Raw genomic sequence first — 16721 nt, 5'->3', positions numbered from 1 at the left:
ATCACTACTGAGAAAACCATAGCTTTAACAATATGGACCTTTGTCGGCAAGGTGGTGTCTCTGCTTTTTAAGATGCTGTCTAGGTTTGTCATTGCTTTTCTCCTAAGAAGCAGGCGTCTCTTAATTTCGTGACTGCTGTCACCATCTGCAGTGATCATGGAACACAAGAAAGTAAAATCTCTCACCGCCTCCATTTCTTCCCCTTCTATTTGCCAGGATGTGATGGGCCCAGTGGCCATGATCTTCGTTTTTTTGATGTTGAGCTTCAGACCATATTTTGCGCTCTCCTCTTTCACCCTCATTAAAAGGTTCTTTAATTCCCCCTCACTTTCTGCCATCAAGGTTGTTTCATCTGCATATCTGAGGTTGTTGATAACCCCTTCATGGATCACTGCCTTGCCGTGGCGAAAGGGCTTGAATAACTCAGAGAAGGTATGAGCTATGCCGCGCAGGGCCACCCAAGATGGACAGGTCATAGTGGAGAGTTTTGACCAAACTTGATCCACCTGGAGGAGGAACCGGCAAAACACTCCAGTATCCCTGCCAAGAAAACTCCATGGACAAAGACAACAGGCCACCAGCATTTTAGTGAAAAATTATTCCAATCTTCTGATATTCACATGCAATATTGCAAAAAAAAAATTGCAAACCGATTTCCCCAAACATAATGCATTTCTGCAGTGATATTTCCCCTTGTACATTCATTTTTATGTACCCTTTACCCCACTGTGTGCATTTCTGTACACACTGCTTGGCTGGCGGACTGCATTGCAAAATTCAGAGGAGTGCAATTTTTCGGAGGACGGCTGTGTTTTGGTTCACCTATTGTTTCAGAAAATGTAAACTATGTAGGTTTGCCTTATTCCCTCAGGCCTTTTTAAAATTCTAATTACGTTGTAAACCACCTAAGGAACTTTGTTTAGTAGTCAGGATATAAATACTGTAGATCAAATAATGTGTTTTTCCTCCAATGTTTTTCCCCCATTGGTTTTTATAATGTTTTCTTTATGTTTATCCATTTTCATGCTGTGTGGTTTTACTTTATGCTGGCTTATGACTTTTCATGCATTTTGTAATGAGGTGTGGTTTTTTTAAAAAACCAACAACACTGAGTTGTGTTTATGCGTTTTGTTTTGTTTTTTTGTAAAAGCCCCCAAGAGACTCTGGCTGATGGGCAGCCTTGAAATTGAATAAATCAATAAACTCAGGATAATGGTGGCTTATAATGAGCATCCCCTTGCCAACAAAGGTCTGTCTAGTTAAAGCTCTGGTTTTCTCAGTAGTGATGTATGGAAGCGAGAGCTGGACCATAAAGAAGGCTGATCGCCAAAGAATTGATGCTTTTGTGTGATGGCCTGGGAATCCGATTCAGAGGCTGAACCGGAGGAATCCCAGCCTGCACAGGAGTCCCCGCCTCCAGGGCCGTCTGAACTGGGGCAGGGCCTTGATTCTGAAGCGCCTGCACCTGTGCCGGATCCTCAGGAGCAGGCACCAGGTGAATCCACTCTGGCTCCAGAGGTGGTTGAGGACTCAGTGCCTACAGGTGAGTCTCCCCCTGGGCCCAGTAACCCTTCAGCCTCTCTGGAACTGCAGAGGCTCAGGGCAGAGAGGCGAAGGGAACTGGTTTCTCCCAGGAGGAGTGCTCGCCTTAAGGCCAGGAGAGGCGGGTCTCCTGGGGGTCGGGACCGCCCCTGGCCTCAGAGAAGATAAAGGCCAGTCAGCCCAGTCCCAGGTTGTGGGAGCAACGTTGTTGATGAGCTGTTTCGGCCAGCATCCAGTCCTGTTTCCCCCAGAGTTCCTGTCCTTGCCCGGCTTCCCGCTGTGGACCCCGCATCGCCCGAGGAGGACTGTCTGCCGACCCTCAACTCAGGTCCTGGACCTCGCCCCACGGTAACCTCTCCCCTGGACCAGCACATTTTGAATTAAGGTGCTGGAGGAGACTCTTGAGAGTCCCATGGACTGCAAGAAGATTAAACCTCTCTATTCTGAAGGAAATCAGCCCTGAGTGCTCACTGGAAGGACAGGTCATGAAGCTGAGGCTCCAAGACTTTGGCCACCTCATGAGAAGAGAAGACTCCCTGGAAAAGACCCTGATGCTGGGAAAGATGGAGGGCACAAGGAGAAGGGGAGGGCGGAGGATGAGATGGTGGGACAGTGTTCTCGAAGCTACCAGCATGAGTTTGACCAAACTGCGGGAGGCAGTGGAGGACAGGAGTGCCTGGTGTGCTCTGGTCCAGGGGGTCACGAAGAGTCGGACACGACTAAAGGACTAAACAACAAACAATACTGAGCCAGACCAATAGCCCTAGGTCTAGCTCAGAGCTTTAAGAGCATCAGAGCATAGCTATCTTGACTAGTAGCCATTGTTTACAATAATTGGCAGTGGCTCTCACTCTTTCAGGTGAGGGTATTTGCAAAGTAAGTGTTTCGCCACTAAGCCTTGTGCATGATGGTGTTGAACACTAGACAGAACACTAAAGGAAAAAGAAATTTGGAGGGAACAGGATACCAATTCAGGCACCAATTCTGCACCATGCCATTCGGAACAGTGTTGCAAGGTTGCTTATCAGATTAATCAGCCAAAGCTTTAGTTAACTAGCAGAGACCCATTTTAATTAGTTTGGGGTAATTTTAATCCACAAAGAGCAGTTTTAATCAGGAAGGGCTGATTCCAACTGAGCTTTCATCCTTTTTTTGGTTTTGATGTGCAACTTCAATGAGGAATAGGGGTGACAATAAGATATTGCAGAGGTCTTTTCACCTGCCAAGAATGTGTGGTAGGCTTTTCGACTGATCAAATTGCAAGTTATGGCACTCCCTTCAATAGTACAGAAGGTGGCTTCTCTTGTTCAAGACAGGTAAGTGCATTGTCGAGGACAAAAACAAGGGATCTGGCCAGATTTACAGTTTTGGTTTTCACCCAATGCTTAAATCCTCAATATGCAGAATGTGTTTGGAAACAGACAGACAGACAGACAGACAGATGTGTTTCTTCACAACTGTCCACCAGGCTGTTCCTTTCATGGGGTGAACCTGCAGCATAGCTGTCAACGTTTCCCTTTTTTAAAGGGAAATTCCCTTATTCCAAATAGGATTCCTCGCAAGAAAAGGGAAAATTTGACAGCTATGACCTGCAGAGAAAGCAAAAGGAAGAGTAGGAAAACAGAATTCAGTGGTGAAAATGCTCCAAACTAAGCATAATACCACCCAATGTCTGAAACGTTTATTTATTTTGATTTAATATATATTTTGCATAGCAATTAGCACCATAATCCTGTTGATGTCTGTTCAGAAGGCAAGTCCTATTAAATGCTACGGGGCTTACTCCCAGGTAAGTAGAGCTAGGGTGCATTCTTAGGTGATAAACCTCAACTTCAGTTAGAAGAATAATAAGAATAACGGTCAAAACAGTTTTGTACAGATGGCCTCATGTGATCCTGCAGATTTTGGTTCTCTACTTTTACAGTGGTACCTTGGGTTACATACGCTTCAGGTTACATACGCTTCAGGTTACAGACTCCGCTAACCCAGAAATAGTACCTTGGGTGAAGAACTATGCTTCAGGATGAGAACAGAAATTGTTCTCTGGCGGCGCGGCAGCAGCAGGAGACCCCATTAGCTAAAGTGGTGCTTCAGGTTAAGAACAATTTCAGGTTAAGAACGAATTAAGTACTTAACCCAAGGTACCACTGTATAACTTAGGGCCGCTCTAGAACTCATTCCCCCCATTGTGGATTCATAATGATTTGTGCTCTTTATGCTCTTGGAGTGATCACACAACATCTTACTTTCACCCTCCTTCATTTGCAATCAGTGCTTATCCCCCGGCTGAAATCCCGCACCTTTTTTTGCCACAAATGTTCCGGTTTATTTTTGCCCGGCTTTCTTTGCTCTAGAGCCCTCCAAAGAGCGGAATTGTGCTTGCATAGGGGAAGCAACGCAGAACAAAACTCAAACAGAATAAACCCACTGCTACTATTGCATCAAGAACATGTTGCGAAATGCACCCCCAATGAAATACCAGTCTGGAGGGGCCTTGGAGAGAAGGTTGGATCCAGACTAATGGTCCAAATGGACTAATGGTCCAAACCATGCCTAGGACCCACGTACCTACGGGACCACCTCTCCTGGTATGCCCCGCGGAGGACCTTAAGGTCCACAAATGACAACACTTTGGAGGTCCCGAGCCTCAAGGAGGTTAGATTGGTCTCAACTAGGGCCAGGCCTTTTCAGTACTGGCCCCGACTTGGTGGAACGCTCAGTCACAAGAGACCAGGGCCCTGCAGGACTTGACATCTTTCCGCAGGGCCTGCAAGACAGAGCTGTTCTGCTTGGCCTTTGGTTTGGACTCAGTCTGACCTTTATGTCTCCCTCCCCTTATGGTTTTGATCTATGGGCTACTATTAAAATGAGGCTGCATTTTAAATTGTATTTTAACCTGTATTTTAAATTGTTTCCCCCCCCTATTATGTTTTTATTGTAATTTTACTGGTGTTAGCCGCCCTCCATGGACAGCGGTGAGTCCAAAATGACTCCCAGGCTGTGCACCTCATCCTTTAAAGCCCTGGTTTAGGGCTTTCAAGGTCAGCACCAACACTTTGAATTTTGCTCAGAAATGTACAGGTAACCAGTGTAGGTCTTTCAAGACCGGTGTTATGTGGTCTCGGCAGCCACTCCCAGTCACAAGTGTAGCTGCCGCATTCTGGATTAGTTGTAGTTTCCGGGTCACCTTCAAAGGTTGCCCCACGTAGAGCGCATTGCAGTAGTCCAAGCGGGAGATAACCAGAGCATGCACCACTCTGGCGAGACAGTCCGCGGGCAGGGAGGGTCTCATTCTGCCATACCAGATGGCGCTGGAACACAGCCATCCTGGACACAGAATTGACCTGCGCCTCCATGGACATACCAGCCATGAGACAGCATAGCTAGTCTGACGGGCGCTAAATACCACCTCAACACCATCCCGTTCAACAGCTGAATGGACGGCTTTGAAAGGTAGTGGACTTTCCTTCATGGAAGGTTTCTAAGCATCAGTCATGGATGCTTTAGCTGTGATTCCTGCATTGCAGGAGGTTGGTTTGGATGACCCTTGGGGGCTATATTTATTTTTATTTTTTTCCAATTTCAATGTTTTATTTTGTTTGCAACATAGTCCACAACAACTCATACATACAAACCAACCTACCTCCATTGACAATTGAATTATCAAAATTAAACTCCTATCCCCCTACACAAAGAAAACATAACAAAATGATGAGTTGCGCAGAGTTGGCTAAATAGACATACAAATTGCAGGACAAGGACAAGTGTGACTTTAAGGAAGAATGGGAGCTTTTTACCAGTTATGTAAAAAGACAACAAAATGAATTGGACTCCTTTGCAGGTTTTGAATAAACATACACAAATTTATGGGTTGATAACATGGTAGATTGATAATGTAAGGATATGTATAATTTTATAAGATGCAGAGAATAGTATGTGCTGAGAAATCAGAGAGCGGAGCTGAGCGAAGTCTTGGGGGGAGGGTTTGAAGGGGGGAAAGGGGGGAATAATGAATATAATATGTTTTGATAATTTGTTATGTTGAAATTCTTAATAAAAACTTTAAAAATAAATAACATAAAAATAAAAGACTTCCTTTATTCTGTAAATGGCCTCCTTATTTCCTTCTTGTGTACTGTTTCTTTTATATGTGATTATTACATTTTTTCCTAATTATGACTTTAAAAACCGCAAAGTCTCCTATAGAAATCACCATATTTTTCGCTCTATAAGATGCACCAGACCACAAGACGCACCTAGTTTTTGGAGGAGGAAAACAAGAATATTAATAATATTCTGAATCTCAGAAGCCGGAACAGCAAAAGGGATCGCTGCACAGCGATCCCTCTTGCTGTTCTGGCTTCTGGGATACCTGTGCAGCCTGTATTCACTCCATAAGACACGCACACATTTCCCCTTACTTTTTGGGAGGGAAAAAGTGAGCAAAAAATACGGTAATCAAAACAAGTCCAGGTGTATATTTTGGGGCACTGTTTAGTAAAGTATTCTCTGCAGGTTGGTGCTGTTAGCAAAAGGCAAACTGAGGTTGGTGGGCAGTGCCCCTGTTTGCTTTAATGCAGGAATGTCCAACTCCCAAGAGACTGTGATCTATAAAAAAACTGGTTGTGATCTACCCATTGGGGTTTTTTTCAGCTTTTTTAAGGGACCAAGTCTAAATTGTCAACCTTTTTCTAGGGGTGTAGGTCAAAGTTTTTGACCTTTTTTTAGGGGGGACAACTGATACTTCTGCCGCTTTTCTGGCGGGGCTGCGACATAAATCGATAAACAATAAGTCATCCTGCTAGTGGAAACTCCATCTTCCATTCTTGAAATTGTGTACGATAAAGGACAGAGGGAGGACGCAATGTCGAATGCTCCTTTCCACCCCCGCGGACGAAAAAGAGCCAGCGATCAACCGCGATCGACTTCTAACAACCGGGGGTCGACCTGCCAATCGCGGTCGACCTGTTGGACATCCCTGCTTTCATGGATCAGCTTCCAATGGGTTGAGCATTAGGAAGAACACAGGCGTGCTAAGAGCATTTGGACCGTGCAATCAATAACCCAAAGTTTCTGTCTTGCTGGTGTTCTTCGCAGCTATCTGCACTGAGCAGAAGGTTGGACTCTCGATAGCCTTCAGGATGAACCAAACTCCATAATGCTAAGGTTCAACCAGGTTTCACAGACACCTCTTCAATCTTTTTCTGCTTCCCCTTTCTTCTGTTGCTTCCCGAATGAAAGTATTCTTGCATGCCACCCCAACGTGTTCCGTTACTTCCGGGTCACCACAGAGCACAACCCAAAAACCTGAAGCTACTTCAACCCGAGGTATCACTGTACAGTGGTACCTCGGGTTACATACGCTTCAGGTTACAGACGCTTCAGGTTACAGATACCGCTAACCCAGAAATAGTGCTTCAGGTTAAGAACTTTGCTTCAGGATGAGAACAGAAAACCTGCTCCGGCGGTGCGGCAGCAGCAGGAGGCCCCATTAGCTAAAGTGGTGCTTCAGGTTAAGAACAGTTTCAGGTTAAGTACGGACCTCCGGAATGAATTAAGTTCTTAACCGGAGGTACCACTGTATATACAACCTGAGCATAGGATGGAGGGTCTCACGGCATTGACAGCCCAACAGACCTTGCTTCCCATTGCCCAGAGCTTTGGCTCCAGCACAGAGCAAGTAGGTCTCTGTGTCTCCAGCTTCCAGCTCAGCTCACGCACAACGCTCTGGGCTCTCCTTCTTCTACCTAGCAGCAAGGTGAGGGCGTGGAGGAAAAGCTAAGAGGGCCCCGTCACTTAGGTGTACCTCTTGCAAAGGAGCTCATTCCTTTTTTATATATATCAATTTTATTTTTAAAGGTTTTACATACATTATTATTTGCATTAGTCCACAAACAATCTCAGTATCTTTATGGGGGTTCTCCCAACCCCCAGAACTCCCCCTACGCCTCTCCCAGTTTTCCAATAATTATCTCTTCTCTTGTCTGTGTCTAAATACCTTACTCCAGACTATTCAATTTCCTTTTTAATATCCTTTGTCAAATTAGATGACAAATGCTAGTCCAATCCTGCTAACGTTTTGAGATATTTGCAGTGCTCCTTCATATATCCTATAAAGTTAGTCTGTTCTTTTTTAAATTTATTGCCCTCTTGGTGTCTAATCTTCCCAGTCAATTTTGCCATTTCGGCATAGTCCATCAGTTTCAATACTGTATCCATTCTTCTTTCAATGGAGTTCTTTCTTCCTTCCATCCCTGGGCATACAACATTCTTGCCACTGCCATCACATATATAAATAGATCCCTTTTGGCAAAGGATCTCATTCTTTTGGGATGATGATGAGGACACTTAAATGGCCAGCTAAGGCCATTGTCTTGCTTGCCTGTCCGGTTCTGCAACCTCCTCAGGGCAACTTCCAGACTGACCCACCTAAGTTCCTAACAGTATGAGTTATGAACAGTCTCACACACGCACACACAAAAAATATTTTAAAGCTTCAACATTGGGTGGTTTTAATGGTGGTATATAAACTTAAGAAATAATAAATTTAATAAATAAGAACAACAATTGTGACTGTGTGGCGGGGATCGTTGTTTTGTTATTATTGTGTCATGCATTTTGTTGTTTTTATGCTGTAAACCCTCCTGTGATCTTTGGGTGAAGGGTGGGATATAAATTTAATAAATAGTAATAGAAAGAAAGAAAGAAAGAAAGAAAGAAAGAAAGAAAGAAAGAAAGAAAGAAAGAAAGAAAGATACCTTCATTACAAATTTTTAGGGACTGGGGAAAAATATTTCTGTATAACCAGGCCTTTGGCTGATTAACATTATATCACATTTTAAATGTGTTTTTTGGGGGTTGAGAGGTATTGGGTTTTTTCTTGTTTTATTATGTATTTCTCCCATTTTGTAGTTTCATGTTGTGAACTGCCTTGTGATGTTCAGATGAAGGGCGGTATACAAATTTAATATATTATTATTATTATTAGTCATTGACCCTATGAAGGCAGCTGGAACTGCGCAAAAGATTTTAATAGAATGAAGACTCAGACTGGACTACCCTACAATTAGACTCTTTCAAACAGAGGACTGTCCTTTCTTAAGTAGGACACCCAGCCACCCTATGATTATAAGCATTCAGATTTGCTAACAATGTAAATATTAAAGGGGAACTACGGTAATACTTGCTATCCTGATCTCCATTGATCTGCATGTGTATGTGATTATTCCATGTCAATTAACACTCCAGTTGGAACAATTGAATTTGTGGGCAACAGAGACATCTGCTGGGAACTGTGGTGGAATGCATGCTGGTTACACATGGATTTTCATTCACACCTTTGGTACATTTCTATAAATTAAAATATCAGATATAAGAACATAGGAGTAGCCGGCTGGACAAGGCCAATGACCCATCTAGCCAAACTGTAGAAAACTAGCAAGCAGGAACCAGGAACTGGTTTCACCAGTTTATTATTATTATTATTAAAAAAAAGATGAAAAGGGAAATTATTTTCACAAGATAAATTTAACTCTACTGACTTTGTCTCAACACGTGGAAAATAGACACAGCTGTATGCTTTAAACTGGACCTTTTACTTGAGATCTAATTTTTGGATACAACAGAAGCAAACGAGAAAAGTGAAAGGGAGATTAAATAGATTACTTAGGAGTAGACCATTGAGCCTGATGTTTTTGGGTGCACAAACCATTCAGTGACTGATTTTACCTCAGTACTGTTGCAGGAATTTAGGAATACGTTGGGGGGGGGGTTGCCCCTCCAGCAGATCTCATGCACATGCAGCCCACTACCAAAACCAGCACAATCACTTTTGTGACTTTTGTGATTTGTCCCCACAAAGCACTTCATCACAGTTTCTTCCTATCTATTCAAAGGGCCTTTGATGCACGATACCAAATGTAAGAATTCACTGATAAATGTCTCTATGTACTGGCTCACTGGGAAAACTTCAGAAACTCATATAGACATGTGGGCTCAGCTACTCAGCAGCCCCTCTGCCTGAGTGATAATCCCTGGCATCCTGATACCTGAGTGCCAGACAGGTAGCCATTCCAGAAATAACAAACCCAGATCAAGACAAAAGGGTGTGATTGACTTGGCTGGGAAACAGGGAAATGTAAATATCTTTTTTGGTACACTTGATGGGTGTTTGGTGGAGGGCAAGGGGAACCATGGGGCAGGGTCCAGGATGCTCAGATTACTGCCACCCTTAATCTCAGGGCTGTCCTTTGAGCCCCATGTAGAGCAAAATATTCCTCCAGGGGCTGGACTTGAAGACGCTCGTGGTCCCGTCTAACTTTGCAATTCCATGATTCTGTAATCTAAGGGCATTGCTTTCAAGGGAAATCATTCTCTGCGCACTCACAGTTCAAACACATTCAAAGGTTTTAATAAAAAATAATCTTTATTAAATATTTTTCCAGATGAAATACATTGTTTCCGAGAGATTTGCATGGGGAAATCTTTTCGATTCCGCAATAATAAGGGGCAGTGGGGTGAGGGAGGCCAGGGCCACTTCCACACCATTTCATGCACTATGAAGCAGCTTTAAACACTCATGGCTTCTTCCCCCAAAGAATCTGGGAGCTCTAGTTTGAAAAGGGTGCAGAGAGGTGTTAGGAGAACCCCTGTTCCCCTCCAAGAGCTACAATTCCCAGAGTTCCCTGGCAAAAAGGGAAATCTACCCCTACCCCTACCCCTAACTCTAACCCTAACCCTTAACCTTTAACTAGAGCTACAATTCCCAGAGTTCCCTGGCAAGAAGGGAACCCTACCCCTACCCCCTAACCAGAGCTACAATTCCCAGAGTTCCCTGACAAAAAGGGAACCCTACCCCTACCCCCTAACCAGAGCTACAATTCCCAGAGTTCCCTGACAAGAAGGGAACCCTACCCCTACCCCCTAACCAGAGCTACAATTCCCAGAGTCCCTGACAAGAAGGGAACCCTACCCCTACCCCCTAACCAGAGCTACAATTCCCAGAGTTCCCTGACAAGAAGGGAACCCTACCCCTACTCATGACGCTAACTCTAACTCTAATGCTAACCCTTAACCTGAGCTACATTTCCCAGAGTTCCCTGACAAGAAGAGAACCCTACCCCAACTCAACCCTACCCCTGCCCTACTCCTAAGCCTAAGCCTAAGCCGCCTAACAACTCTCTGTCCCGTTAACCACCTACAGTTCCCAGAATCCCTGAGGGGAAGCCATTCCTGTTCAAAGCGTCTTCATAGCACTTCCTAATGTGGCCTAATGTTTCCTCCCTCTCTTTCTTCTCTCTCCCCACTGCCCCATCACTTGCAATGCAGCAGATGTCCGCCTGCAGTCTCCCTTCAAAGCTCCTTCTCTCAGGTACGGCCACGGCCTTGTCCATTGCTCACTGCCAGTATTTCACATTCATTTCTCTGATGTAAATTGGGACGTCCTGCGGTTCTCTTCATGACTTTGGACTTGGGGAAAACCTCACCAGCTCCGGACATCCCTGTAAGGCAAAGGCAAAGAGGTGAGTGGGATGGCCCCCATCCAACAGCGTCCCCCCAGACTCCTCCTCTGTTTGGCTGCCTATTAATAAACAAGGCTTCCAAACCACTTTGCATCCATCTCAGCCAGCGTAACCTCGCGGCCTCCACTAGCCTGAACGCAAACTCTTCCAACAACCACCCACCAGCTGCAGCCTCGCCAGGTCCATTGTCAGATATCAACCAGCTTCAGAGCTGAATATCCATCGCCTTCAGGTAGCGATCCCACCAGCAAGTAAACTTTGTACTTGCCTTCTCCTTGCTCCACAGCATCCCAGCAGCGGGCGATTGGCTCCTTCCGCTTGTCAGCTTGCTGCCACGGGGCAGGAGACCACCAGGGCTGAGTGCCACCAAGCTGCCATTTCTCTCTGGGGAGGGCAACTGCCGAGGCTTGCGCCTTGGCCCACATTTACACCCGCTCAGCTGCCAAATGCTTTTGTGGCATCACAGTCAATCCACAGACAATGGCAGCAGCTTGGGGAGGCATCACCATCACCCCCTCAGCCCTCACAATGGGGGATGCAGCTCAGCAGCCACCCCACCCCACGTTGTGCCAATATCTGTAAAGGCCACACTGGAAACCCAAGGGGGCAGGAGGGGACATTTTTCAGCCCAGGGGCTGCATTTACCTCCACACAACACTAGTCAAATGCACAAGCCTTATCTTTGCACAGGAAGCTGTGCAAGGAATGACATATAGAGACAAAGTTAGCATCTCAGTAAAAAAGCACTTTTTCACCAATCAGTCATTCAATCAATCAATCAATCAATCATTTATTTATTGTATTTGACTAAAAGGCATTACAGATCCAGTTACAAAAGCATCAAACCCTATGACCCAAACTATAGCTCCCAGATTCATTTGCTCTTCCGATATCTGGACACTCCTTTTTCAGCTTCTCATAGTCTGCATTCAGCGCATAGAACTGAAAGAGGGCAGCACGGTTAAGCGTTATCTCCAGCTTGGACTACTACCATGCGCTCTAGGTGGGGCTACCATTGAAGGTGACTTGGACGCTACAACCTTTGCCTCACTGGGGAAAAGGATCTCTAATCATTCAACTTTAATGGGCTTAAAAGCAATTTTGCAGAAAGAACCACAAGTCAATGGCATAAACTCAGGGATCTATCCTGCTTATTCAGTCAGAGTTTAGAAGATTGAACTGGAGAGGAGAATGAAGAATCATAGAAGGAACCCAAGGGTCGTCTAGTCCAACCCCAAATGCTGTGATCACACACACCAGGCCTTCCAAAGCTGAAGCTTATTATTCCTCCCACCAAATGGCTATTATTATTATTATTAGCCCATCTTCTGTAGATTTCAGGGATGGGGCTGATGGGAGTTGGAGTCCCAACAATCTCTACTGGACACCAGGATTCCCATTCCTGGCCTATAAGATAAATAGCATTATAACCCTATTTAAGTATTTCGTGCCATACCTTGTACTGGTCATTGGGTCACAGCTTGTTCCAAGGCTCTGGGTTGCTCTTTTTGTCCCAGCCAGGCAGAGAAACGTGACAAGAGGCAGACAGCAAGGAGTACATCTCTGTAAGAAGAAAAACATACAGCATAAAGCGTAACGGGCTCTGTCCAACTGTTGGCACGTGGTTCTCACCAAATTTAACAATCATGGCTTCCTCAGTGCCATCAGAAGAGCACACTTCTTTCATAATGTGGGATGTAAAAAAAGCCCATCTGTACCAAAAGTATTTGTAAAAGCCCTTTAAAGCCAGTTAACGCATAGTTACCTAAATGCAAGGGCAGCTTCTCACTGCCTTTCACCAGAGACAGCGGCAAGTTGGTGAGGCAGTGCTGGACAGAACTCGATGCTGGCGACCCAATCCTACACTTTCTCCATGACAGGCCCCTGCTAGACTTTGTGCTTTCTGCACACACAGTTCATTGGCTTTACTCTCTTCCCAAATACCCGGGTGGCACTGTGGGTTAAACCACAGAGCCTAGGACTTGCCGATCAGAAGGTCAGCGGTTCGAATCCCCGTGACGGGGTGAGCTCCCGTTGCTTGGTCCCTGCTCCTGCCAACCTAGCAGTTCGAAAGTGCATCAAAGTGCAAGTAGATAAATAGGTACCGCTCAGGAGGGAAGGTAAACGGCGTTTCTGTGCGCTGCTCTGGTTTGCCAGAAGCAGCTTCCACATGACCTGGAAGCTGTACGCCGGCTCCCTCGGCCAATAAAGCGAGATGAGCACCGCAACCCCAGAGTCGGTCACGACTGGACCTAATGGTCAGGGGTACCTTTACCTTTACCGCTCATTGCAATGCCTTGGGTACAACTTGGCTGAGGAATGGCAATGCTTATATGGTTGCTTTTCTTACTCTAAAGCTAAGAAGCTGACGCTAATGTTTTACTGTAGTTTTATAATTTGTTTTATAACTATTATTATTATTATTCTACCTCTGGAGCACAGAAGGCCATATTTTATTCAGGTGGTGCTTTAAGATGCAATACTTAAAGAAGTGGCAAAGGAGCTTGGAAGGGTACTTATCAGGCTGGCCAACCAGGCCACCAGTCCCTGCCGCTGGGTCCCTAGACACTCTTCAGTGGCAGTGTCGCTTCTGAAAAGAAGCCAAGCTCACTCCCATCCACTCAGGCCACGGATCCCTGTGGCTAATTCTGAGTTGCGTAAAGTGGTGGGCAGCTGCCACGGATGGGAGTCCAGCTTAGCCCCCATTCAAAAGCGCTGCCTCACATCCATCAGTGAAGGACACCCAGGGGCCACTGGGAGGCGGGGAGCACGTGACGTGGTTTTGCAGGGATGGCAGTTGTCAGCACCATGCCAAGGGCTGATCCTGCCCTGAGGGGTGGCACTTACCTGACATCAGGGTTGCGAAGAGCAAGGCGCATGGTGCACAGGCCGACCCCTCCGATTCCAATAAAGATGAACAGAGGAATCAACTGTGATAAACAGAACGTTTTGAGATCAAAAGCCGAAGTTGAAAACCGGAATAAGTTGCCTAAGACAGTGTGCGTGGGAGAGGTCAGCTACGAATGACACCAGATTCAGGTGGAAGGCCATGTTGATCTGTCATAGTCATAATAAATAACAAGATGAAAAAAATAATTTTTAATAATTCCAGTTGCACCTTAAAGATCAACTCAATATACGTTTTCAAGGTATGAGCTTTCGTGTGTAATACACACTTTGTCAGATACTTCAGCCTTATAACTGTTGAGGACTATTTATGGCAGTTGGTTCCACAGGGAAGGGCAAGGGATTCTTAAAGGGATAGATGACCAAAATTAGCTTCTAACTTCATTCTATACAAGACCTTAAAGTAGCTGTCTTATTGCAGAAGAATTTTAGAAATACACTTGAAAGAGAAGTTGCTGAATTACAACTCATTACCAAACTAAAAACTATGGAGAGACCTGATCTGAATGGAGATATTGGATTCATGTCCCATTATACATACTAAAGCTAAATTACTGGAATTATTAAAAAAGATCTTTTCATCTTTCATCTTGTTATTTATTCCGAATGACACTGGGAAGTCTGCCGTGGAGGGGTGCAGATCATTATATCCCAACAGTATCTCTTGTGGCCCCTTTCATAGCTTCAGCAAGCTTGGCTCCGAAGTGGCGGTCAGTCACGGCTCCTGGTCTCTTAGTGCAACCTCCTCCAGCTAGTACTGAGATGGTTTTGCCCTTCGTTCTCTTCCTTTTCCCCATCATCTTTCGCCAAAAAGCCAAGCCTCCAGTAAAACAACACTTTTCCCTGTCACCTCACACACCTCGGCAAACCCCTGTTTTGCACAGACCTGAGAACCTTCTTAAATACGTAGATGACCAGCCATTGTTTCATCTTGGCTTGCATTCAGCCAGCTTGACCAGGCTGGTTTGAATAAGCTGGCTAGGTTCTGTAGCTTGCATTTTCCCTTACTATCCCAAATATTAGCTACCGTATATTTTGCTCCATAAGATGCACTTTTTTCTTCCTAAAAAGTATGGGTAAATGTCTGTGCTTCTTATGGAGAGAATGTGTTGTCCCTGGAGCCGAATTGCCCAGGGGCAAAAAGCAGATTGTTAAGTTGTGGATGAACATATCAGACGACACAGCGATTCTTCAAACAGCTCTTGTTTATTCACAGGCCAGAACAGAACTGAACTGAAGGGTTCAGCCAGCCTGCTATATAGAGCTCCACTACAACGCAACTGTAACAACTTTCTGTAACTATCCAATCACTGAACGCAGTGGCGTAGCGTGGGTTATCAGCACCCGGGACAAGGCAAGTAATTTGCGCCCCCTAACCCGCACGCCTGGCACACCCCCCACAGTGGGTGGCGACCCGGCGGCTCGGATCGGATTCGCACAGCCAGCACTGCAGTGAGAGAGAGTGAGTGAGCCAGGTAGGGGCAGAGAGCTGCGAGTGTGAGCGCCCCCCCAAATGTTGCGCCCGGTGCGGCCGGGCCCCCCTGCACCCCCCACGCTATGCCACTGACTGAACGTCACTTTCAATCCCTTATTTGCATATGTGGACCTGAGTGAAAACTATCTACAGTATCCCCCTGCTGGCCCAGGGTGACAACTTCAGTACATAACACAGATCATGCTCTCCTTTCTTTGCTCTTTTTTTTTTGAAAGAGGGAAGGGGGTGTTGAAAGGAAGCCACTGATCGCAAGCGATCGGAAGCAAGATAAGGGAGGCTAGCGATAAAGGAGGCTGCCTGGGAGGGGGGAGGTAAAGACAGCAAACTTGCAAGGAGAGGTGACAGGAAGACTAAAGCAACGAGGAGAGAAACTAGAAGAAAAGGAGGAGCAAAAAACTGCTCCAGCTAAGGAAAAGACACTAAGGCAAACAAGAGGGAAGGGAGTGTTGAAAGAAAGCAGCTGATCGGTGGGATCGGGAGGGAGATAAGGAAGGCTAGCTGAGGCTGCCTGGGAGGGGGGAGGTAAAAGCTCATGGATCCTCAGGATTTTTGCATTGGGTCACCCGAAATTCACCATCAGGTCACATAGCATGTCCATGGTTACAGCCTGCACCAAAAAAATCACGCATCCACTGTTTCCTGGGTCTGCAGTGGTGCAAAAATGTGGTTACAAAGCACGGATCCACGTGGATCCTCAGGATTTTTGCATTGGGTCACCCCAAATTCACCATCAGATCACATGTCTGTGGCCACAGCATGAACCACAAAAATCATACATCCATTCAGAATATTTTTTTCTGGTTTTCCTCCTCTAAAAACTTGGTGCGTCTTATGGTCAGGTGCATCTTATGGAGCGAAAAATACGGTAGATTCTGACATTCATGAATTTATTTATAACTATGTGAAGGAACACCTCTTCCCATGTACCAACTCCCCTCTGCTGTGTTTTCCTGAGGACTTAGGCTGAATGATGCCCCCACTGTCAGAAGCACAGTAAAAACCTTTTGAGGTTTGGGGGTTTTGTTTTCTTTTGTTTTTTTAAATCAAGCATTATATAAATTCTTTTAAACAAATAAATAAAATCCAGGGCCTTCTCAGTTGTGGCAGCAAACTGTGGGACTGCCCAGCTAGCTCTCTGCCTACCGTTAGAAAATAAATAAATTGGTATCTATATTTATGTATCGCCCATTCGCAAAATATCCAGAATGTGTGTACAGCAATATAAAAAACATTCAAAGCAGTGCAGAAAAATCTGC

At 45.3% G+C, this 16721-nt stretch overlaps 3 long non-coding RNA genes across 3 annotated transcripts in view; 1 reads left to right on the top strand and 2 right to left on the bottom strand.

Moving 5' to 3' along the window:
- Positions 1-16721, top strand: part of LOC310843969 — a 336267-nt gene that overhangs the window by 138217 nt on the left and 181329 nt on the right. Inside the window, exon 2 of the long non-coding RNA XR_014563837.1 lies at positions 3494-3580. This is a non-coding gene — a long non-coding RNA (uncharacterized lncRNA). The remainder of the gene's footprint in view (positions 1-3493; positions 3581-16721) is intronic.
- On the bottom strand, positions 9945-10612 carry LOC310843996. Its single transcript, XR_014563864.1, has 2 exons — positions 10498-10612; positions 9945-10457 (listed from the first exon to the last, which is right to left on the bottom strand). It is a non-coding gene; the product is annotated as an uncharacterized lncRNA (long non-coding RNA).
- LOC310843869 lies at positions 10837-15206 on the bottom strand. Its single transcript, XR_014563720.1, has 3 exons — positions 13911-15206; positions 12520-12624; positions 10837-11042 (listed from the first exon to the last, which is right to left on the bottom strand). It is a non-coding gene; the product is annotated as an uncharacterized lncRNA (long non-coding RNA).

Source organism: Podarcis gaigeae (genome assembly GCF_964106915.1).
Source record: "Podarcis gaigeae genome assembly, chromosome: 4".
Taxonomy (NCBI): Eukaryota; Metazoa; Chordata; class Lepidosauria; order Squamata; family Lacertidae; genus Podarcis; species Podarcis gaigeae.
Note: the sequence above shows the minus strand (reverse complement) of the source record. Positions and strands in the feature narration are given on the sequence as shown.